Here is a 24410-nt window from a genome sequence, read left to right as displayed (position 1 = left end):
ACTATAGACCGGCTAGCCTAACATCTGTGGTAGGTAAAATTTTGGAGTCCATTATTAAGGAGACAGTAACAGGACATTTGGATAATCATAATTTAATAGGACAAAGTCAGCATGGTTTTATGAAGGGGAAGTCATGTTTGACAAATTTGCTGGAGTTCTTTGAGGAAGTAACATATAGGGTGGATAAAGGGGAACCAGTGGACGTAGTGTATTTAGACTTCCAAAAGGCATTTGACAAGGTGCCACACAAAAGATTATTGCTTAAGATAAAAAATCATGGGATAGGGGGTAATATTCTGGCATGGATAGAGGATTGGCTATCTAACAGAAGGCAGAGAGTTGGGGTAAATGATTCATTCTCAGACTGGCAATCAGTAACTAGTCGTGTTCCGCAGGGGTCAGTGCTGGGTCCCCAACTCTTTACAATCTATATTAACGATTTGGAGGAGGGGACAGAGTGTAACATATCAAAGTTTGCAGATGATACTAAGATGGGAGGGAAAGTAGTGAGTGAGGAGGACATAAAAAACCTGCAAGGGGACATCGACAGGCTAAGTAAGTGGGCAGAGATTTGGCAGATGGAATACAATACTGGAAAGTATGAGGTTATGCACTTTGGCAGGAAAAATCGTAGAGCAAGTTATTATCTTAATGGCAAGAAACTGGAAAGTACTGAAGTACAAAGGGATCTGGGGGTCCTGGTGCACGAAACTCAAAAGGTTAGTATGCAGGTGCAGCAAGTGATTAAGAAGGCCACTGTAATGTTGGCTTTCATTGCTAGGGGGATAGAATATAAAAATAGGGAGGTATTGCTTCAGTTGTACATGGTATTGGTGAGACCGCACCTGGAATACTGTACAGATTTGGTGTCCATACTTAAGAAAGGACATACTTGCTCTCGAGTCAGTACAAAGAAGGTTCACTCGGTTAATCCCGGGGATGAGGGGATGGACATATGAGGAGAGGTTGAGTAGATTGGGACTCTACTCATTGGAGTTCAGAAGAATGAGAGGCGATCTTATTGAAACATATAAGATTGTGAAGGGGTTGGATCGGGTGGATGCGGGGAGGATGTTCCCGATGATGGGTGAAACTAGAACTAGGGGGCATAGTCTTAGAATAAGGGGCTGCTCTTTTAAAACTGAGATGAGGAGGAACTACTTCACTCAGAGGGTGGTAGGTCCATGGAATATGCTGCCCCAAAAAGCTGTAGAAGCTACATCATTACATAAATTTAAAACAGAAATAGACAGTTTCCTAGAAGTAAAGGGAATTAAGGGTTACGGGGAGCGGGCAGGAATTTAGACATGAGTCTAGGTTCGGATTGGTCATGGCCCTGTGCGTAGCGGAGCGGGCTCAGGGGCCATGTAGCCTACTCCTGCTCCTATTTCTTATGTTCTTATGACCTCTTCCCGTCCTAAATACTAAAATTCCTCATTCAATTGCCAGCCTAAACTCCCACATTCAAAGGGCTGAGTTTGGAGCGCCGGGGGCGGTGTAAACATTGAAAGATGTTTGAGAATTGGGGGAATTCAGTTGGTGCATCGACAGGAGTGAGCCGTGTGACGTCACAGAGGGGAAACTGAAGCTGCTTCTGTTTAAGGTGTTGCAGCGATGCCGTCAGAGCCCGGCTTTCAGTACATTGACAGAGAGAAATGTGAGCAAAATATTATTCCAATCTTTGATCGGTTTCATTTCAAAACACTTGCAATATCAATTTGTGTCTAATTAGCGCAGCACAGACATTACAGTGAAGGGAGTTGACGCGCTGCCCAAATGACTGGAAGTAACGTCAATGCTCCTGATGCTTCCTGATCCCATGGGAAGTGTCCCTCAATTATAATTGGTTTTCCCTTAGACTCTCATCTCACAGACTCAGTTGAGCCCTGTGTCCAGTGCCAAGAGTCACCATCACTTCTCAGACAGAATGAGAGTTCCGTACATCGTGTATCCATTTACCATCTTACCACCAGATATACAGACAGTAATGATTTACTATCCGATTATAGCAGCCGTTGGAATCCCCGGTAAGTGATTATATTCCATTACTAAAGTTGTGAATCAGGGTTAACTATGTTTCTGCTCTTATCTCGGTAAGTGTCCTTTTCTCAATGTTTTTCACAAGTCAATTGAAAGGCAGAAATTCAGTGACTGTATTTCCCGCTGTACCTCGTTCATTGACTGATAATGTTTTGCATTTTTAAGATTCTTTAAACCCCATAAAAACTGCAGATTATTTTCTGCATTTAATGTCTTTCCAATTATTCCGTTTTAATTGAGAACTCGTGCAATGTGTGATTCCATGGAATATTTTAATTCCATTGTTTCCATGCCCGGCCAGATTTTCTCTCCTCCTCTTTTTTCCAGCTACATTCGGTAATATCTTACAAGGACTATATTTTACTGAACATTCACTCTGTTGTAAAATGCTCCAGTTTCTCCCCCTCTGACTCCCGCTGGGGACCGGTCGACTGGTGGCTGCTCCTGGACATATACCTGGGAATCCGGACAGTCAGGACTGGGATTTGTTCAGTCCCATTAATCAGAATCTCCCTGCTCTTCTCGGTCTGTTTCCAGCAAAGTGTTGGATATTGTTCCTGGTGATCACAATCCATGCCGAGGGTGGGTTTCTGCTCCATGCAGGGATATAGACTCTCCCCCTGGTCTTCTCCCCTGACCGGTCACCAGCCTGTACTCTTGCTCCTCTTCACCCACCGGGCGGGCATTGTTCTGCCTTCAGCCTGCGGGGGGCAGTTCACTCCTGTCACATCCCTTCCAGCAGCTCAGACCGGGAATCCAATGCACTGAGAGAGCGGTTGAAACAAAGCAACGGCGCTCTGTGAAACTGTCCTGGCTTGGGCCCCATTTGAAAAATCCGTTTCAGCTTCCATCACCCGCATTTTACCCAGATCACCGATCAGAAGCCGCGTTCTGATCCCTTTATACAAACCGGACACTTTTATCGTTCAGCTCATACACTTGCATGTTGATATAACACCGGCTGAACTCTCAGCCAGATTGTCTGCCGGGTCAAGCCGCTGCTCGCTACCAAGTTATATTTAGTTCCCTTCTGATCCTTACAGTTAGAAGATATTTGTAAACACATTTACCCAGCCTGTCCCGATATCCCTTCATCACCTCTTCCTCCATCCACCTATCCACTCTACTCTGAAACTGTGCATAGCTTCTGCCTCAACCACTAACTCTGGAACTGAATTCCACCGAGTCCCTACTCTCTTTGTAAAGAAGTTTCTCCTGCTCTCTTTTCCAAATGTTCCGAATGTCTTCTATTCAATCTTGTATCTATGACGCCTCGTTCTTGACCCCATCATTTGCTGGAATCAATCTGCTTCTATCTACCTTCTCCCATCCTTCCATTATTTTAAACACTTTGATCATATCGCCCTGTAATCTGTGTCTGTGTAACATTCCTCTAGCTCAGATTCATAGTTTCGTGTGACTGAGCCCTGGGTATGAAACCGGTGTATTATAACTCTTACGTTACAAGGAATCAAATTCTCCCCTTCAGCTGGGAAACTGAAATCTCACATTCAGTGGAATGAGTTCCCAACACCCGCTGCTACCAAAAGTTCCAGGTTGCTTTTTGAACAAATGTGATCGGTATCAAACTCCAATATTTTGCTATTGGCTTTAAAACTCGGCCAGGTCTCTTTAAAGATGTTACTCAGTAAGGACATAGTGAAGTGAGTTGTCTCACTGTCCCACTGACTCTCACAAATCTCAGGGACAATGCAGCCTAATGCTCCCATTGGAAGCTTCGCTCTTGTCTTAATAAGTCTTTCTCTGAATATTACAGCTCACAGAATCCATTGTGGCTCGGTGTCCCACATCAAGAGTCCCCATCATTTCTCAGTGATAAATAAAGTGGAATGTATTGTATATCTGTTTGCCATGTTCCCGTTCTACAAGCGATATTTGGTGTTCCCGCTAACTTATTCTGAATTTACTGACTTTGTGAATCAGGGTGCATGTGTGTCACTGGTCTTTGTACATGTCCGATACCTTTTCTGTTCCTTCTGAAGAATTTGTTTTGCTTTTTCCAAATCAATGTCAGAATTTAATTGAATATCACATCCTCCCTGCCAGCCATCTTCCTTGAGTGATATGTTCATTGAGATCATAATGCACTTATAATGTCCAGCAAAAGCTCCAATTGTTATCTCCATTCAATGTCCTGTCAGCGGGGGTAATTTTAACTGTAAATATCGTCAGCACACGATGCAATGGAATGTTGATCCCCATATTCTCAAGTTGTAATACAGAGTCAGTTATTTCACTGCTTCAGTTAAGGTTTCGCACAGAAATTATTAACAAAAGTGAGATCGCACAGAATTGGAGGTAACCTTGTGAGATGGGTCGGTAGTTGCTTGCGAGGAAGGAGACACAAAGTGGGGATAAATGTTGATGGGATTTTGTTTTTTTTCACAAACGTGTTTAAATTAGAAAGTGAGCAAGTGATGCTTCAGTTTTATATCGAACCTTGGTCCGACCCCATCTGGAGCACGAGGTTCAGTTTTGGGCACCGCACCACAGGAAACATGTATTTGTCTTGGAGGGAGTTCAGCGCAGGTTCACCAGAATTACACCGGGGCTTAAAGGGTTAAATTGTGAGGACAGGTTGCAGAAACTTCGTTTGTATTCCTTGTGTTTAGAATGTTGAGGGGTGTTATATTCGAGTTATTTAAAATGATAAAGAGATTCGATAACGTTGATGTAGAGAAACTGTTTCCTATGGTGGAGATTGGAGAACGAGGTATATGATCTTAAAATGAGAGCTATGCCATTTAGGAGGGAAATCAGGAAACACTTTCTCACACAAAGGGCAGTGGGAATCTGGAACTCGTTTTCCCAAAAGTCTGTCAATGTTCGGTCAATTGAAATATTGAAGACTGTGATGGATACAACTTTTTATGGTATGGGTATCAAGGGATTTGGAACCAAGACGGGTAAATGGAGTTAAGGTGCAGATCAGCCAGGATCTAATGTAATGTCGGAAAAGGCTTGTGGGGCTGAATGACCTCCTCCTGTGCCCCTGTGTAACTGTGCGTCAAGCTCCCAAGTCATCATCATTTCTGCAATGGGAGTTCCATTAATCGCGTGTCCATTTTCAGTGTAACTGGTATAAGTGATTTCTGAAGTTATCCTTGCCGCCCGTGGAGTTCCCGGTGAGCCATTGTAACCGGTTATTGATTGTATAAGTCCGTGTCCCTTTGTATTACTGCTCTCCTTGCGGGTCTGCTCAGTTGCTGCGTTTGTCCGGAGGTGATTATTTTACAGATTACGGGTCAGTTTCAGAAATTCTGGGAATATCACGCCCTAACTGTCCTCCCTCTTCCTTTTGCGATATACTTATTGATATTATAATGTTCTGTGCTTTAATGGTTATATTCTGGACATTGCATGGACAGTGAGCCCGGAGACTGAAGGAACGGAGAGCTGGGGAAATAGAAACATTACGGCACAGCAGTAAAGATATTTTTATTTTTAACTGACGACATTGGTGGTTGGATTCTCAGAGTGGTGGATATTCTTCTCTTCGTTTCCCGTCATTGAACTTGGAAATAGAAACAAGTGTAATTGACTGCAATCGTTGTGTAACCAGATCATTTGTTATTTAAGTGCCACCATTGTTTAAAGTGTGACTCTAAGTAAGGCGGGTCCATAATTAATAAATCATTGAAACACTGATCCAATTGTTGAATCAATTAATGGTTTAGTGAATGATAAATGTGGTGAATAATTTTAGCAATATTGTATAATGCTGCATATTTTAGATTAATAAATTACTGAATTGGTTTGACTCATTACAAAATATTGGTAACATTGGGAAAAAATTATCCCGTCACATTTGGTGCATAGTAACTCGGTCCAAACCTTAGAAGTGCCGCCCTAACAGCCCTGTGGAAGTATCATCACTACATGGACTGCAGCGGTTCAAGCAGAAGGTCCACCTCAACCTGCTCAGGGTCACTGGACAGCACCTCACATCTCTTATCTCTGATTCGGGGGCAGTTCCTTTACAATATATTTCTGTATCCATGGAGATCCCCCCAGCTGCTTAACTATTTAAAAATTATACACTCCTAAAATCATGTCATATCATTTTCACCTAAGAGTCTCTTGTCTAAAGTCGGTTCTGCAGGAAGACAGTGAATTATTTCTACTTCACCTACCTTATCTTGCAAAGGCTGTTCCTTCTGCACAGAGTTGTCTCTGATATATATAGTTCTCGTTTTTCTCTCTCTCTGTCTCTCAATCTCAATTTTTCTTTCTCCCTCTGTCTCCCCTCTCTCTTTCACTGACTCTCTCATTTCGTCTCTCCCTATCTCGTTCTATCCGTCTTTCATTCTCTCTCTGTCCCACACATTCTTTCTCTCTCTTATTCTGTACCAATTAACCCATGACGCTTCTTTCTATGTCAAGCTGACAACCTGCCATACGACACATTATCCTGAGTGAAACTCTGATATTTTTGATTGTTTATTCCAGATGCTCAGTTGTATATATGTCCCATATCTGCTAGGATGTAATTTTGGAAAATCTTACACACCAGGGTGACAGATTCTCAATATTGCTCGTGTGTCGGATTAATATTACAGATGGATTCGTCCAATTCAGAGGTATGACCTTCCCACTCAAACTTTCTGAAGCTGAATCTCGGCAGGTACTTTTTTGTCCTGGGTTGGACAGCAGCCGCTATTGTCACTTGCACTGATCTTTGCTGCAAGCTCGGGATCGCCGCCATCACCTCCCTCTGAAGTTTCATCCATTATCAGAGGTGACAAAAGCGAGGTCGGGAGTGTGCTCCGTCTTACTTCGTGTACTTTGGAAGGTTCAATTATTCCTGGATCACAGAACAATGTCAGCTTGTTTGTTGCTGCTCACATCTGCCCTACTCCCCCTTGTGGTAATGGTTGGAGTTTGCCCAGATGATGTTGCACTGTTGAAGGCACCGATGTAAGAATTCGCAATAATTTACAGTCCTGAAGATCAATTTTAAATTTCCAGGGATAAAAATGGCTGTTGCACCACATGGCCGAAGACAAAAGAGGCTTGGAATGCATCTTTCTGCGTCTGGAAGTAAAGTTCAATGAAGACAAAGGACAATGCTTTGTTTACAAAGCAATTGAATGCTATTAGCATTTGTTTGTATATCGAGTGGATACATCTAAACTGCAGAAGAGACTTTTGTACATTGAATGGGTCTAAATCACTTAGCATTCTGGACAATAGGGCTGTTGCATTCTCTTTTGTTTCAGCCCAGGGAGCTCCGGAAGACACATTAACCCAGTCTAACCACTTTGAGTTAGCCAATCACAGCTTTCTCTTGTGTATTGGACTCTTTGGGTGGGGAATTTTGCACACAGCCCTTGCAAGGCAGAACGGCAGGGGCCTCACCAGGTATAAAGATAGCGGCTGAGAAGCTATCTGGCTCTCTTACTTCGCTGGACCACAGGTGAGCAGAGTGTTCTGACTCCTCAACAAAGCAACCTAACAGGAGTTAAGGGGTGGTGATTTAAGGGTATTGCTAAGATTGTTTAAATAACATTGTAGCCATTGTATCCCTCGTTTTCGCCATCTGCAACCCCCTGTTATATAGTTTCACTTTAATTACTGTGTGCGTGTGTGATAGTTTAATATTTTGATTGTAGTTTATTTAGGTAATAAAACTTGATTTTTTTCTCTCATCCAAACCACTTGTTCCGTTTTAATATCATTAATTATAAGTTCCTCCACTCAGAACTAAAGGAGGGGTAGCGATTCGTAACTGTTGTATTGGAATTGGTCCTGCAAGACCAGGAAAATTACTTTAAACCAGTTTAAAGAAGCCCCCAAACCCTTACAATGGCGAGCCAGGTAGGAGTGGAGGCAGTTTTTGATTTAATAAGTGGTCTGGATCTGGAGAAAGCATCAGCTCTTGTTTCTCTCGTTGTTTTCAGTATGTGGGTAGCCCTGCGGATGTTGGCAGCAGCATGTAGGCTGACCTATCAAGGTATAGTTGGCTGGGTTAGGAAGGGTGAGAAGAGGGTGCAGGAGGAGGTTGAAGAGGCCAAGAATCGGGAGTCCCAGCTTGAAAAATGCCAGGCGGAGGTAGAACGCCTCAGAGAGGTGTATGAGGCCAGAACTAGTGGAATGAGGGTGCGGGAGAATGCACGCCTCACACTAGAGGTCACAAAATGCCAGTCATTTATCGAGCGCCTTTTGCAGGAAGTCACAGAGGCAAGGGACTGTGAGATGAGGCTACGGGAGGAAATCGCACTCCTCACCCAAGAAGCTAGCGAGGGAAAAAGCCATGCAAGGAACGAGATAGAATTCCTAAAGTACCAAATTATAGAAGTAAAGAGGAGCGAGATGAGACCTCCTGTCTCTGGTCCCCACTCAACAGCCATAAGCTGCGGGGGACCAGAGACAGGAGGCAGTCCAGCTTCGCTGCAGCCAGCAGCAAGCTGCGACAGTGCCAGAGATTGGCCTGGTCATCCGGAGACGTGCGGCATTTGAATTATAGCTATGTGTGTGTATATAGCTTGCTTTAAGATGTATTTTAAGTTTTGTTGATTTAACTGGTAGTTTAAAGAGTTTAAGTTTACATGTGTGCCGAACGTTTGTGCTTTGGTCAGAGGTCGAGGTACCCGACCATGTCTCCACCTAAGGCAGCAGGTCTGTGAGACCTGGCTGCGTGTCCCTTTAAGTTTTTACAGGAGATTGGAAAATGAAGCAGCCATGTTCCCCCAGCCCGAGCTGGACACCGAATGAAGATATGGAAACAGAATGTTGGGGATCACCTCGCCACTGGACGAATCCAGGAGACCCCGCAGCGATCTTTGGGAAAAACCGGACAGGGTCCGGAGGAACTTGCCTACTCCTACGGGGAGGAGATGGCCCCAGCTGGGTGGGGCACGGCCCCCAACCCAGCACTATCCTGACCGAAGTTCACGTGCGGGAGACCTCGCTGTTGAGGAGTCACAATGGGGAAGCGCGGGCGCCTTGTGATAGGGACGCATTCCCCGGGGGTGGGTGGTGATGGCCCGGGAATGATTGCATAGAGGAGGGGGAGGCCCAAGAGTCACGGGGGTGCGGTCGGGGGAGGGAGGAACTCACCCGGGGGCCCACAGGCAAAGAGGATAAGTGTGGCTGGGAAGGATGAGTGGGTGGCCGGATCAGTGTGGGGCCAGGCAGAGCCGCCACACAGGCACCCATCATTTTCTGCAGCCAGTCGATGGAAGACGGGAGGGGGAGGGACTGGGAGTCATGAGATCCCATACTTCCCGGTCTCGGTCTGTGCCAAGGTAATTTAAAACATGAGGGGTACCCCGCCTCCATGAAAGGACAAGGGAACGGCTCGGGGCTGGCGGAGCAGGCTGGTCTGTAAATCCAGTCTGCCTGTTTTAAAGTTTAAGATGATCAAAGAGGGGTGGAAGGTACTTTTACTGCCCGAGTGGGAGGAGCAATACCCACTCAAATTTCACGACCCATCATCGGCACGTGATCGAGGTTCATTTAAGCATGTTGTTTAACGATTTTTTGTATTTTGTGTTGCAGCCCCAAGTTGAGCAGAGGCGTCGGATCCTCTCCGTGCTTGGGACCAGTTTGTGACAACTCCAAGTTGAGCAGAGGCGTAGGACACTCTCCGTGCTTGGGATCATTTTGAGTACATTGTGTAACTAAGATTGCAACATTTTGTAATAAGTTATGATGTAAAAGGCGATTGTAAATTTGGTTTACCTTGTATAATTTTACAAGCGTGTAGGGGTATGAGACCCCATACTGAAAACTGAAGTATCTGTAAGATGCCTACCGTACCATGTTTTTTTTTTCTTGAATTTAAGTGGAATAGACGGGACGGGGATCAGAGGCAGATAGCTATTAGGCAAATACAGGGGATGGTTGTTTGTGAGGGGTCAGAAAGCATTGCTCATTTCTTCAAGAGGATACTACAAGCAAGCTGGAAGTATCCAAGGGCGGACTGTAAGAATTCGCAATAATTTACAGTTCTGAAGATCAATTTTTTTGATTAAAGAATCCCTGGGCGATGTGCTTTTAAATTTCCAGGGATAAAAATGGCTGTCGCACAACGTGGCCGAAGACAAAAGAGGCTTGGAATGCAGCTTTCTGTGTCTGGAAGTAAGGTTCAATGAAGACAAAGGACAATGCTTTGTTTACAAAGCAATTGAATGCTATTAGCATTTGTTTGTATATCGAGTGGATACATCTAAACTGCAGAAGAGACTTTTTTACATTGAATGGGTCTAAATCACTTAGCATTCTGGACAATAGGGCTGTTGCATTCTCTTTTGTTTCAGCCCAGGGAGCTCCGGAAGACACATTAACCCAGTCTAACCACTTTGCGTTAGCCAATCACAGCTTTCTCTTGTGTATTGGACTCTTTGGGTGGGGAATTTTGCACACAGCCCTTGCAAGGCAGAACGGCAGGGGCCTCACCAGGTATAAAGATAGCGGCTGAGAAGCTATCTCGCTCTCTTACTTCGCTGGACCACAGGTGAGCAGTGTCTTCTGACTCCTCAACAAGGCAACCTAACAGGAGTTAAGGGGTGGTGATTTAAGGGTATTGCTAAGATTGTTTAAATAACATTGTAGCCATTGTATCCCTCATCTTCACCGTCTGCAACCCCCTGTTATATAGTTTTACTGTAATTACTGTGTGCGTGTGGGATAGTTTGATATTTTGATTGTAGTTTATTTAGGTAATAAAACTTGATTTTTTTCTCTCATCCAAACCACTTGTTCCGTTTTAATATCATTAATTATAAGTTCCTCCACTCAGAACTAAAGGAGGGGTAGCGATTCGTAACCGCTGTAATAAAATTGGTTTTATTGGAATTGGTCCTGCAAGACCAGGAAAGTTACTTTAAACCAGTTTAAAGAAGCCCCCAAACACTTACACCGATGTCAGGACCTGGGGTTTCCAGCGAGGGAAAGTCGGTTGATCAGGTGAACTGTCCATCTGACTTTTTCCTGTTCTAACGAAGGGTCATCGACCTGAAACGTTAACTGTGTTTCTCTCTCTACAGCTGGTGCCTGACCTGCTGAGTATTTCCAGCATTTTCTGTTTTAATTTCAGATTTCCAGCATCCAGCCTTGCTTTTGTTGAAATGTCCATCTGGTGGTTTGTAAACAGAAACTGTTCGAGTTGACCAACAACAAGTCGCTTTGTAACATGGTGTTTGACATTTGTTTTTTCAGCAGTTTTTAGTCATGACCCCCAGTCTGAGAATCCAACCTGACAAATCCGAGCCTGTTCTGACCCCCGCCTGGTATCTGCTCCCCTCTCCTGGCCACGGATCCAAACCCCGCCGTTTCATCTCACCCTCGGTGCTCCCCGTTTAGCATTTACCCCATTTCGGGCCGGCTTCATTCTCACTGCTCCTCACCCATCATTTATCTCCCAATTTATAACTGACCATTCAGTACTTATTTTCAATCACTTTTCTTTCGTTTTCTTTTCATTCGTTCTTCCGTCACTGAACTGTTACTTCTTGCTATTATTTATAACTCATTATCTCGCTGTCCATTTGTTCGTACAATTAAAGGTCCGGTAATTTACTCGGAGCTCTCCGGGATTCCTTGCACTTCTGACGAAGCTGTGATGGTGGAAGAGGAGCAGCTCTGAGGAAATTCCCTGAGAATCCATTTTGTTCATGTTTTAATCTTTACTGGAGGCGTTTATTTTAACTTATTTTCTCCAGACTCTCATATACTGAACACTGCAATTTTATGATAAAATCGTTATCAACTGCACAATCCCTGCAGCGATAACGAGTTCAGTTCCCATCCCCAGACCCTGCAGTAAAGTACATTTCACATCAAATACTGTGAATCTGGCTCCCTTGCTGTAACCTGAAGGCTCATTCCCTGTTTCTGTCTGTTTCCCTTTTGCAGCTAACATGATGACGATTGTGATCCTGTCCCGGGGAAAGTGCGGGCTCTCCAGATGTATCACCCGCTACCTGGTGGCCATGGCGGCGGCGGATCTACTGGGCATTATCACTGATGTGATACTGGTTCGGATTAATGATTATTATTTCCCGACTAACTTCCTGTTGCTCACACCTGTGTGTTCTTTCTTCGCCGCCCTGGCTCATGCAGCCACAGATATGTTTGTCTGGTTAACAGTCGCTTTCACTTTTGATCGTTTTGTTACCATTTGTTGCCTGAGGCTGAGGACTAAATATTGCACCGAGAAAAATGCAGCCGTGGTTATAGGAACCGTGTGTCTGCTGTTCTGTTTGAAAAGCATTCCCTGGTACTTTGCATTTCAACCCTGGTATACAGTGGACAACGTACCCTGGGGTTGTAATATAAAACTACAGTATTACATTGTAATTGCGTGGGTAGCATTTAGCTGGATTGATCGCTGTTTCACCCCACTGCTCCCAATATTCCTGATGCTGCTGCTCAATGCTCTAACCATGGGACACATTTTGGCGGCCAGTAGAGTCCGCAGGAAGCTGAGGAGCAGCAAGAATGATGGGAATCACAATGATCCGGAGATGGAGAACCGAAGGAAATCCATTGTCTTACTCTTCGCCATATCCAGCAACTTCCTGCTGCTCTGGATGACGTACGTGATATTTTTCTTATTAAGGCTAATTACAAACCGTTATTATTATATAAGTTTCAATGAGCCGTTACTTATCGCAGATTATACCAGCTATATGCTCCTGCTATTGAGCTGCTGCACAAACACGTGTATTTATGCAGTAACACAGACTAAATTCAGAGAGGAGCTGAAGATTGGGATGAAATATACACTGAGAATAATATTTAAATTAGTTAAGCAACGAAAAGATCGGAGGAATTCCCAGCATTAGACCTGCATTGCATCTCATATCCCATCCTGTGTTCTTGCATCTTTTACCGGAACCCCAACAGGCTCCATCTCTGCCTTAGGATTCTCCAGATATAACGCTGGCCAATATCTGACAAGGCCCGCGTATTCCCATGTAAGAATCAGTGAACAAGGTAGAAGAGCTGGAATTATGTGGATGATAAGGTTATAAAAGTGGTAGGGGTTTAATTGGATTAAATCAAACTCTGGACACAAAGAAATACAAGACCCAGCATTGAGGTTTAGGCTGATGTGAGAATGGGATGTTGATTGCTGGATGAGCGTCAGAACACGTGGGTTACACCAGTTGAGTGTGAAAGGATAATAAGCCCGTCTGTTATTAATATCTAAATAATATAAGGTGTTGGTGAAAAATAAATTCACTCGAGTCTGTCTCAAAGTAGAAGTCCACAGTTTATTATTCAGAGCGCTCTGGGAGAAGAGTCATAGACCCCGCAGTCTAGTGATCACCTTCTCGCCGTTACAATGGTGTCGGAATTTGTTTATACATTATCAGTCCGGATAAGCAATTCATTACATACAAAGGTCTTCGTCCAATCACATTCCCATAGCAACAAGTCCTTTCTCCAATCATATTCCTCCTCTACTGATTTAATTACACTTTGTGCTTTAAGCTAAGTTTTTCTTGTTACTTCCCTTCTGGAACGAAAAACACGCAGAGTGTTGCATCACACCTGCTTGGCCGGTTGGAGTTCTCTTACGGTGATTGGTTCTTAGGTGCAACCATCGTGCTATTATTGTAGTCATTTGTTCCTCTTTGGTGGGATTCATGTTGTCTCGCACATACGCATTCTGACGGTTGACATTACCCATCGCACTCATCCGCGCAGCCATTTTATCTTGTAGCTATATTTCTCACTTCTTACAATACAATCTTTAAAATTCATGTTGCTGCTTTGAGCTATTTAATTTTCACCCTAACAAAGGACATGAATAATAACTGTGGCGGTTTATGTGTGTGGAATGCCTGGAGAACAATAAACAGATCATTAAAACAATCAGCATGTGTTGTCTTTGGATTTTTACCTTCTCTAGCTCGTGAACAGCTTCTCCATCACCCGTGGAACTGTGGGATTTATTGGAACTAAAGTGATGTTGTTTCCTATAGTGACACTCCTGGACTTGTGCCGATGAACAGTGGTGAACTCCGTTCCCAGCCACTGATTCCATCCCTCTCCCTAACATCTGTCTGAGGCTGGCCCATACTGTTCACAACCTTGGAGTCACATTTGAGCCTGGATTGAGCTTCCGACCTATCCGCAGCATAATGAAGACCGCCTATTTCCACCTCAGTAACATCGCCCGTCTCCGCCCTTGCCTCAGCTCATCCACTGCTGAAACACTCATCCATGCCTTTGTTACCTCTACACTTCACGATTTCATCGCACACCTAGCTGGCCTCCCACATTCCACACTACGTAAACTTGAGGTTATCCAAAACTCGGCTGCCTGTGTCCTTACTCGCACCAAGTCCCGTTCACCAATCACCCCTGTGCTCGTTGACCTGCATTAGCTCCCGGTTAAAGCCTCGATTTCAAAATTCCCAACATTGTTTTCAAATCCCACCATGGCTTCGCCTCTTCCTATCTCTGTAAACTGCTCCAGCCCCACAACCCCCCGAGTTATCTGCGCTCCTCTAATTCTGCCCTCTTCACCATCCCTGATTATAATTGCTTAACCATTGGTGGCCGTGCCTTCAGTTGCCTAGGCCTGAAGCTCTGGAATTCCCTGCCTAAACCTCTCCACATCTCTACCTCTCTTTATTCCATTAAGACGCTCCTTAAAACCTAACTCTATGACTAAGCGTTTGTTCACCTGCCCTAATTTCTCCTTATGCATCTCTGTGTCGTTTTGTGTCTTGTTATGCACCTGTGCAGTGCCTTGTGACGTTTTACTACTTTAAAAGCGCTATATAAATAAAAGGTGTTGTTAATGTTGTTGCTCCAGCTCGAGTCCCCTGCACTTGTGCCTATGAACAAAGAAACTTCCAATAGTGAGACCCATGTCTATGAACAGCGATGTTTCCAGTCGTGAGTCCCTGTCCCAGTGTCTCTGAACAGTGGTGTTTCCTGTAATGAGTCCCCTGTCCTGTTGCCTATGAACAGTGCTGTTTCCAGTAGTGAGTCCCTTGTCCCGGTGTCTATGAACAGTGGTGTTTCCAGTAGTGAGTCCCCTGTCCCAGAGTCTAGGAACAGTGGTGTTTCCAGTAGTGAGTCCACTGTCCCGGTGTCTATGAACAGCGATGTTTCCAGCAGTGAGTCCTCTGACCCGGTGTCTATGAACAGTGATGTTTCCAGTGGTGAGTCCCTGTCCCGGTGTCTATGAACAGTGGTGTTTCAAGTGGTGAGTCCCCTGTCCCGGTGTCTATGAACAGTGGTGTTTCCATTTATGAGTCCCCTCCCCGGTGTCTATGAACAGTGGGGTTTCCAGTAGCGAGTCCCCTGTCACAGTGTCTAGGAAAAGTGGTGTATCCAGCAGTGAGCCCCCTGTCCCGGTGTCTATGAAGAACGGTGTTTCCAGTAGTGAGTCCCCTGTCCCTGTGCCTATGAACAGTGGTGTTTCCAGTAGTGAGTCCCCTGTCCCGGTGTCTGTGAATAGTGGTGTTTCCAGTAGTGAGTCTCCTGCCCAGTGTCTAGGAACAGTGGTGTTTCCAGTAGTGAGACTCCTCTCCCGGTGTCTATGAACAGTGGTGTTTCCAGTAGTGAGTCCCCCTGTCCCGGTGTCTATGAACAGTGGTGTTTCCAGTAGTGAGTCCCCTGTCCCGGTGTCTATGAACAGTGGTGTTTCCAGTAGTGAGTCCCCTGTCCCGGTGTCTATGATCAGTGGTGTTTCCAGTAGCGAGACCACTGTCCCAGTGTCTAGGAACAGAGATGTTTCCAGCAGTGAGTACCCTGTCCCGGTGTCTAGGAACAGTGATGTTTCCAGTATTGAGTCCCCTGTCCCGGTGTCTATGAACAGTGGTGTTTCCAGTAGTGAGTTCCCCTGTCCCGGTGTCTAGGAACAGTGGTGTTTCCAGTAGTGAGTCCCCTGCCTCGGTGTCTATGAACAGTGGTGATTCCAGTAGTGAGTCCCCTGTCCCAGTGTCTAGGAACAGTGGTGTTTCCAGTAGTGAGTCTCCTCTCCCGATGTCTCTATACAGTGGTGATTCCAGTAGTGAGTCAGCTGCCCCGTCATCTATGAACAGTGGTATTTTCAGTCGTGAGTCCCCTGTCCCAGTGTCTATGAACGATGGTGTTTCTAGTAGTGAGCCCCCTCTCCCGGTGTCTAGGAACAGTGGTGTTTCCTGTAGTGAGTCCCCTGTCCTGGTGTCTATGAACAGTGGTGTTTCCAGTAGTGATTCCCCTGTCCTGGTGTCTTTGAACAGTGGTGTTTCCAGTAGTGAGTTTCCTGTCCCGGTGTCTATAAACAGTGGTGTTTCCAGCAGTGAGTCCCTGTCCCGGTGTCTATGAACAGTGGTGTTTCCAGTAGTGAGTCCCCTGCCCTGGTGTGTATGAACAGTGGTGTTTCCAGTGGTGAGTTCCCCTGTCCCGGTGTCTAGGAACAGTGGTGTTTCCAGTGGTGAGTCCCCTGTCCCGTTGTCTATGAACAGCGGTGTTTCCAGTAGAGAGTCCCCTGTCCCGGTGTCTATGAACAGAGGTGTTTCCAGTAGTGAGCCCCCTGTCCCGGTGTCTATGAACAGTGGTGATTCCAGTAGTGAATCCCCTGTCCCAGTGTCTTTGAACAGTGGAGTTTTCAGTGCTGAGTCCCCTGTCCCGGTGTCTACGAACACTGGTGTTTCCAGTAGTGAGTCCCCTGTCCCGGTGTCTATGAACAGTGGTGTTTCCAGTAGTGAGTCCCCTGTCCTGGTGTGTATGAACAGTGGTGTATCCAGTAGTGAGTCCCCTGCCCCGGTGTCTATGAACAGTGGTGTTTCCAGTAGTGAGTCCCCTGTCCCACTGTCTAGGAACAGTGGTGTTTCCAGTAGTGAGACTCCTCTCCCGCTGTCTATGTACATGTGCTGATTCCAGTAATCTACCATTTCAATATTTTATCTTTTTAAACACTGTGATCAGTTGAACCCTCAATTTTCTATAAAAGGGAATACAAGCCATGTTTCTGTTACCTGGCCTCCTAATTTAACCTCTTAAACCCCGGCTGGCAGCTGCTGATCCCAATACTGTTGGTTAATGGGTCTTGGAGATTGATCTCTGACAGCTCGATACTTCTCATTGTATCTCTCTCTGTCCCTTTCTCACGCTGTCCCTGTCCCTGTACATCTCTGTCCCTCTCCCATTCTCCCTTTTTCTCTCCGTCCCTGTCTGCCCCTCTCTCTCTGTAACTCTCTTTCGCTCTAACTCTATCCCTTTCTCTATAACTCTGTCTCGCCATCTCTCTCTATCCCCTCTCTTTGTCTCTCTCGTTCTGTGTGACTCTCTATTTCAGTACCACACAAAGACTGTTGATTCAGAGTTATTTGTTGCTTCCTGCTCCATAACATCCCAGGCATATTTTGAAGATCACCAGTATTATGTGTGCGGTTTAATTGAAGTGACGTAAGAGCAGATTCTGACCAGAGCCTGCTGCTCGGAGACTGGGCGGTAGTGGTGTTCCTGCACCATGTCGGCCTCGGGTCACCTTCCTCTCCCTTTACTGCAGCGCTGCCCTGAGCTCAGAGACTGGGAGGAGGTGTAGATCCTGGACCGGGTCTGTCTCGGGTCACCTTCCTGTCCCATTAGTACAGAGCTGCCCGAGCTCAGAGACTGGAAGGAGGCGGAGCTCCTGGACCGGGTCTGTCTCGGGTCACCTTCCTGTCCCATTAGTGCAGAGTTGCCCGGAGCTCAGCGACTCGGAGGAGGCGGAGATCCTGGACCGGGTCTGTCTCGGATCACCTTGCTTTCCCTTTAGTACAGAGCTGCCCGAGCTCAGAGACTGGAAAGAGGCGGCGCTCCTGGACCGGGTCTGTCTCGGGTCACCTGCCTGTCCCAGTAGTGCAGAGCTGCCCGAGCTCAGAGATTGGGAGAAGGCGGTGCTCCTGGTCCGGGTCTGTCTCGGGTCACCTTCCTTTCCCTTTAGTCCAGAGCTTCCAGCGACAAAGACCCAAACTTCTTGCCACTTAACAATTTCCATCCTCAGGTTATTCCTTCCTCCTTCCAATGTTCTTCTCCCCAGAAGGGACGGGCTTGTGCTGGGATCTAGTTCCAAGGGCCCAGGAGCGTCTGCCACATCCCGAAGTGATAATTTGTTTCATGTGAGAGTCTGGACACTGATTATTTGTGGGATCTTTAACCATAAAGAGCTTTCCTGACCACTCCCACTCCGGCCTGCCGGGGGTTGGGATTTATTTTCTTGGTTTGAGGTTTTTAGTCGAATTATAAACATTCATATAGAGAATGTTTTGATGAACTGACTCCAACCAGCACCGTCTCCCGGATCAATAGGAAACTCCCAGGAGCAGGGAGTCTCACTGATCTTCGTTTCTTCAGACCGCAGCACTGAGATCAAGTTCAGTGTCCCCGCCAATCCTGAGCTAAGAGAAACTAACTCAACACAGAGCAGCGACAGAACTCGGGCCCTTCCTTCTCTATATGGTTCAGTCCACAGAAGATCGGGAATCGATCCAAACATTATGGCTCTCAGAGGCCGATGTGAATAGTTTGAAATGTCTGCCTCCCCTTGTTACAATATCGGAGTTTAAAATGCCGCACTCACTTTCAGCAGTTGTACCGTTCGGCCCGAGAACATATCTCATCCCGTGACCCAGAGGGAATATTGTCCACGTCCTGTCCTCACTGAGTTACCCAGCCCGGCTCTATCAGTGGGACTCACTGCGGGAATTGGACCCAAGACTTTCTGCCGGCCCCACACTGCATCCTCATTCCTCTCAGGAAATGAACACACAGAAATCACAGAAACCCCACAGTGCAGATAGAGACCATTTCGGCCCATCGAGCCTGCACCGACACATATCCCACCCGATCCCCGTAACCCCTACACCAACACATATCCCACCCTATCCCCGTAACCCCACGTATTTAATCCCCCTAACACTAAGGGTCAATTTATCATAGCCAATCAACCTAACCCGCACATCTTTGGACTGTGGGAGGAAACCAGAGCACCCGGAGGAAACCCACGCAAACACGGCGAGAATGTGCAAACTCCACACACTCATCCGAGGCCGGATTCGAACCCGGGTCCCTGGCGCTGTGAGGCAACAGTGCTAACCACTATGCCACCGTGCCACAATCCCCACAGATCACAGAAGGTCCAGAATAAATTCGCCCCAGAGTTTGAAGAGTCCACAGCTGCGAGAATATTAGGATAAGGCAATATTACCGAATTCACACAAAAGAAACATCAATGAACTCTGGGCAATATTCACCAACAGAAAAGATGCGGATCTTCCAACCGGCGAACGTCACATCCGGACATGTGGCAGTCCCGTGTCTGCTGTTAACCCCAAAATAAACAGGTTAACCCGGGGTATACGGAGCGCCCTCAGGGATGGGGAGGGGAATCCCGTTTATAATCCACCTCCCCCAGCAACAACACTGCTGTTTCGTAAATTTCCCACTTATATTAATGGACCGAAACCTGTGGACTGGGACTTCACCTTTTCCTGATCTGGGCTCCTCGCTGCAGCCGGAACACAGAAGGGGAATTTTTCACCCACTGGTATGAGGGTCGGGAGAGTTGGGATGTGAATCCGCCCCGATCAGAGCTTGCTTCCCTATAGAGTCCGCTAGAGAGTCACATTCCTCGGGTTACTTTTCACAAGCAGTACGGCGCTAAACTCCGAGTGTGGAATAAACAGCGGCCGCTGGTAGACGGACATCTGGTCAGAGGGAGCAGCTTCTCCGGCTCAAACCGCGCTCCTCCCAACTTGCATTGTTTGGGGTCTCAGCGAGATCTCCGAGTGGATCTCCTGGGGCCGCAGTCACATCGGTCGCTCTCTAAACCCGAAATGATGTCAGAATCAAAAAGTTAAAGTGTTTAATGCAACAACAAGGCAATCGTTCTGAATTTAATTCTATAATGCAAACCAATATTCGGGAACCAGAGGAAGCTAACGAGGGAGTAGGAAACGTTTTGTCCGGACCTGATAGAAATCTAAAAAAAATACCGAGCATAAAACAGAATATCTTTACAATACAGTGACACAATATGTCAATTAAACCTCATTCCGTTAATAGTATTTGTACAATGGTCCGGCCGCAGAGAACTCTGAACTCTGCTGTGATTTGAGTGATGTCAGAAACGCGACACACGGGGTGTGTGACGTCAGAAACACAGCACAATGCTGTTGTTGTATTATTGTATAATTCTATGACGAGGCTCTGTGCGGCTTTTCTTTCAATTTCTTTACTCTTTACGGTAATCAGAGTCAATGAGAATCAAGGCTTTAAACATTTCTAATAATTGGTTTGAACATTATTATACAACTTTTACAGAGAGATTCGGACAACATTTGAGTCAGTTTTGCAACTCGAAACTCAGAATAGACAAATTTTTCTGAGATTAATTATTTATAAAAAACTGAAAATACTCTAAATACTCAGCAGCTCAGGCAGCATCTGTGGAGAGAGGAACAGAGTTAACGATTAAGGTCCACGACCTTTCGTCAGAACACATTTCCTGACCTGTTGAGAGATTCCAGCATTTTCTGTTTTTATTTCCGATTTCCCGCATCCGTAACATTTTGCTTTTGTCTCAGGTTGGTTATTTGTCAAACGTTTCAGCGGTTCAGGAAAGTGTCCCTGGAGCAGATTCAGCAGCGTTCCCTGTGTCTCCGTGTTTCAGAGACGGATTCTAGTTTGCAATAAAAACAGAAAATGCTTGTCATACTCAGCAGGTCTGTCCGTCACAGGACTGATCGGAACTCGATTCCCGATACAGTGAATCGTCTTTTAGAGACATCGAGAGAGAACAGGAACAGAGAAGGGAACAAACGGCGGACTTGATTCCAATTCTGCTCCCGCAAGTTATTACTAACAAAAAACACAAGGAATTGGGAACAACAGACGGATTTCTCCGCATTTAAATGTTCGTTATTTAAACCAAGGAATTCTCCCCTATTCCCAAATACCCCTCGAAGAATTGGGAAATATTTAAATACGGGAAATGCAGGAGGGACAGAATTGCTGAAATCTCTGTGGCAGTTACTGAGCCCTGGGTGGGATTATTTTCTAGCCCGGGAGATTGTTAACAGTGAAAGAGATCGTGGGCTGGAAACAGGACGGGAGCTCTTTTCAGTTCCTCCACTTTAACTTTTATTAACAGAGCGAGCGGTGGAATTAACTTTAACAGTCAAAATGTACAGATTTACTACAAATCTGAAAACATCGAAACAGAGGAACAGGAGGAGGCCATTCAACCCCTCGAGCCTGTTCAGTGACCCTAACCCACATTGCCCAGGGTCATGTGAGCCTGTACCCACAATCCTCAGGGTCAGTGACCCTCAACCCAAAATGCCTAGGGTCAGTGACCCTAAACCCATAATGCCCAGTGTCAGTGACCCTGTACCCTCAATGCCCAGGGACAGTGACCCTGTATCCACAATGCTCAGGGTCGGTTACCCTGTACCCACAATGCCCATGGTCAGAGACCCTAAACACACAATGCCCAGGGTAAGTGATCCTAAACTCACAATGCCCAGGATGAGTGACCCTGTACCCACAATGCTCAGGGTCAGTGACCCTAAACCCACAATGCCCAGGCTCAGTGACCCTGTACCCACAATGCCCAGGGTGAGTGACCCAGTGCCCACAATGCCCAGGCTCAGTGACCCAGTGCCCACAATGCCCAGGTCAGTGACCCAGTGACCACAATGCCCAGCATCAGTGACCCTGTACCAACAATGCCCAGGGTCAGTGACCCTTTACCCACAATGCCCAGGGTAAGTGATCCTAAACCCACAATGCCCAGGATGAGTGACCCTATACCCACAATGCTCAGGGTCAGTGACCCTATACCCACAATGCCCAGGCTCAGTGACCCTAAACCCACAATGCCTAGTGTCACTGACCCAGTGCCCACAATGCCCATTGTGAGCGACCGATACCCAGAATGCTCATGGCCTTTTACCCTAAACCCACAATGCCCAGGGTCAGTGACACTATACACACAATGCCCAGCGTCAGTGACCCTATATCCACAATGCTTATGGTCAGTAACACTGTACCCACAATGCCCAGGGTCAGTGTCCTTACCCACAATTCTCAGGATCACTAACACTACACCCACAATGCCCAGGGTCAGTGAACCTATACCCTACACCCACGATACCCAGCGTCAGTGACCTTATGCACAATGCCCAGAATCAGTAACTCTGCACCCACAATGCCCAGGGTCAGTGACCTTACCCACAATGCCAAGGGTCAGTGACCAAGTACCAACAATGCACAGGATCAGTGGCCTTGAACCCACAATCCCATCTCCTTAGGAACTCCTTTGACCAATTAACTTTGCTGTCAGCCTGCGATGTGCCTAGGGTCGGCTCAGTGACCAGAAACTCCTCAGCCCAGGTACCCGACATCACCAGGCTGGACATAGCAGGAGCTGGGGGAGGAAAAGCAACAGAGATTGGGGCCCAAATCAGGGCAGGGCACAATAATTAACACTCGGTCTCTCGCAACATGTGACTCTCACCTGGTGAGGTACTGAGGTTCCCACACGGAGCAGGAAGATCACAGGTTCCATCCCAGGCCTGTTTGGTGTGACGTTCCCTCTCTCACTGGGTGTGGTACTGAGCTCTTCACACAGAGCAGGAAGAACCCAGGTTTCATATCCAGTCTGTGATGAGTGAGCTGCCCTCTCTCACCCGGTGTGGTACTTTGCTCCACACACAGAGCAGGAAGATCCCAGGTTCCATCCCCGTCCTGTGCTGAGTGAGTTGCCCTCTCTCACCCGGTTGGTACTGAACCCCACACATACAGAGCACAGGTAGATCCCAGACTCCGTGCACGACCTGTGCTGAATGAGCTGCCCTCTCTCACTCGGTGTGGAACTGAGACCCACACACAGAGCAGGAAGATCCCAGGTTCCATCCCCGTCCTGTGCTGAGTGAGTTGCCCTCTCTCACTCGGTGTGGTACTGAGCCCCACACACAGAGCAGGAAGATCCCAGGTTCCATCCCCATCCTGTGCTGAGTGAGTTGCCCTCTCTCACCCGGTTGGTACTGAACCCCACACACACAGAGCACAGGTAGATCCCAGACTCTGGACATAGACAGGCTAAGTAAGTGGGCAGAGATTTGGCAATACAATACTGGAAAGTGTGAGGTTATGCACTTTGGCAGGAAAAATCGTAGAGCAAGTTATTATCTTAATGGCAAGAAACTGGAAAGTACTGAAGTACAAAGGGATCTGGGGGTCCTGGTGCACGAAACTCAAAAGGTTAGTATGCAGGTGCAGCAAGTGATTAAGAAGGCCAATGGAATGCTGGCTTTCATTGCTAGGGGGATAGAATATAAAAATAGGGAGGTATTGCTTCAGTTGTACAAGGTATGGGTGAGACTGCACCTGGAATACTGCGTACAGTTTTGGTGTCCATACTTAAGAAAGGACATACTTGCTCTCGAGTCAGTACAAAGAAGGTTCCCTCGGTTAATCCCGGGGATGAGTGGATGGACATAGGAGAAGAGGTTGAGTAGATTGGGACTCTACTCATTGGAGTTCAGAAGAATGAGAGGCGATCTTATTGAAACATATAAGATTGTGAAGGGGTTGGATCGGGTGGATGCGGGGAGGATGTTCCCGATGATGGGTGAAACTAGAACTAGGGGGCATAGTCTTAGAATAAGGGGCTGCTCTTTCAAAACTGAGATGAGGAGGAACTATTTCACTCAGAGGGTGGTAGGTCCATGGAATATGCTGCCCCAAAAAGCTGTAGAAGCTACATCATTACATAAATTTAAAACAGAAATAGACAGTTTCCTAGAAGTAAAGGGAATTAAGGGTTACGGGGAGCAGGCAGGAATTTGGATATAAGTCTAGGTTCGGATCGGTCATGGCCCTGTGGGTAGCGGAGCGGGCCCAGGGGCCATGTAGCCTGATCCTGCTCCTATTTCGTGTGTCTAATTCTGTTAGATTCAGGAGATGGTTCTGTGATAGTGGATTGGCGGTTCGGATCAGATCAGCCATGATCTTATTGAATGGCGGAGCAGGCTCGAGGGGCCGATTGGCCTACTCCTGCTCCTATTTCTTATGTTCTATGTAGGAAGATCCCAGGCTCCATGCCCGGCCTGTGCCCAGTTAGCTGTACTCTCTCACCTGGTTTAGTACTGAGACCCACACATTGAGCAGGAAGATCCCAAGCTCCATCCCCAGCCATGTCTGAGTGAGCTGCCCTCTCTCACCCAGTGTGGTACTGAGCCCCACACACAGAGCAGGAAGGTCCCAGTCTCCATGCCGGGCCTGTGACCAGTGAGCTGCCCTCTCTCACCCGCTGTGGTACTGAGCCCCACACACAGAGCAGGATAATCCCAATGAGCTGCCCTCTCTCACCTGGTGAATGGGGCCGGGCTATCTGGCTGACACCAGGA

Source organism: Somniosus microcephalus, unplaced genomic scaffold, assembly GCF_052327205.1.
Source record: "Somniosus microcephalus isolate GS21.2 unplaced genomic scaffold, FLI_Smic_1.0 unresolved_chr1, whole genome shotgun sequence".
Classification (NCBI taxonomy): domain Eukaryota; kingdom Metazoa; phylum Chordata; class Chondrichthyes; order Squaliformes; family Somniosidae; genus Somniosus; species Somniosus microcephalus.
Note: the sequence above shows the minus strand (reverse complement) of the source record.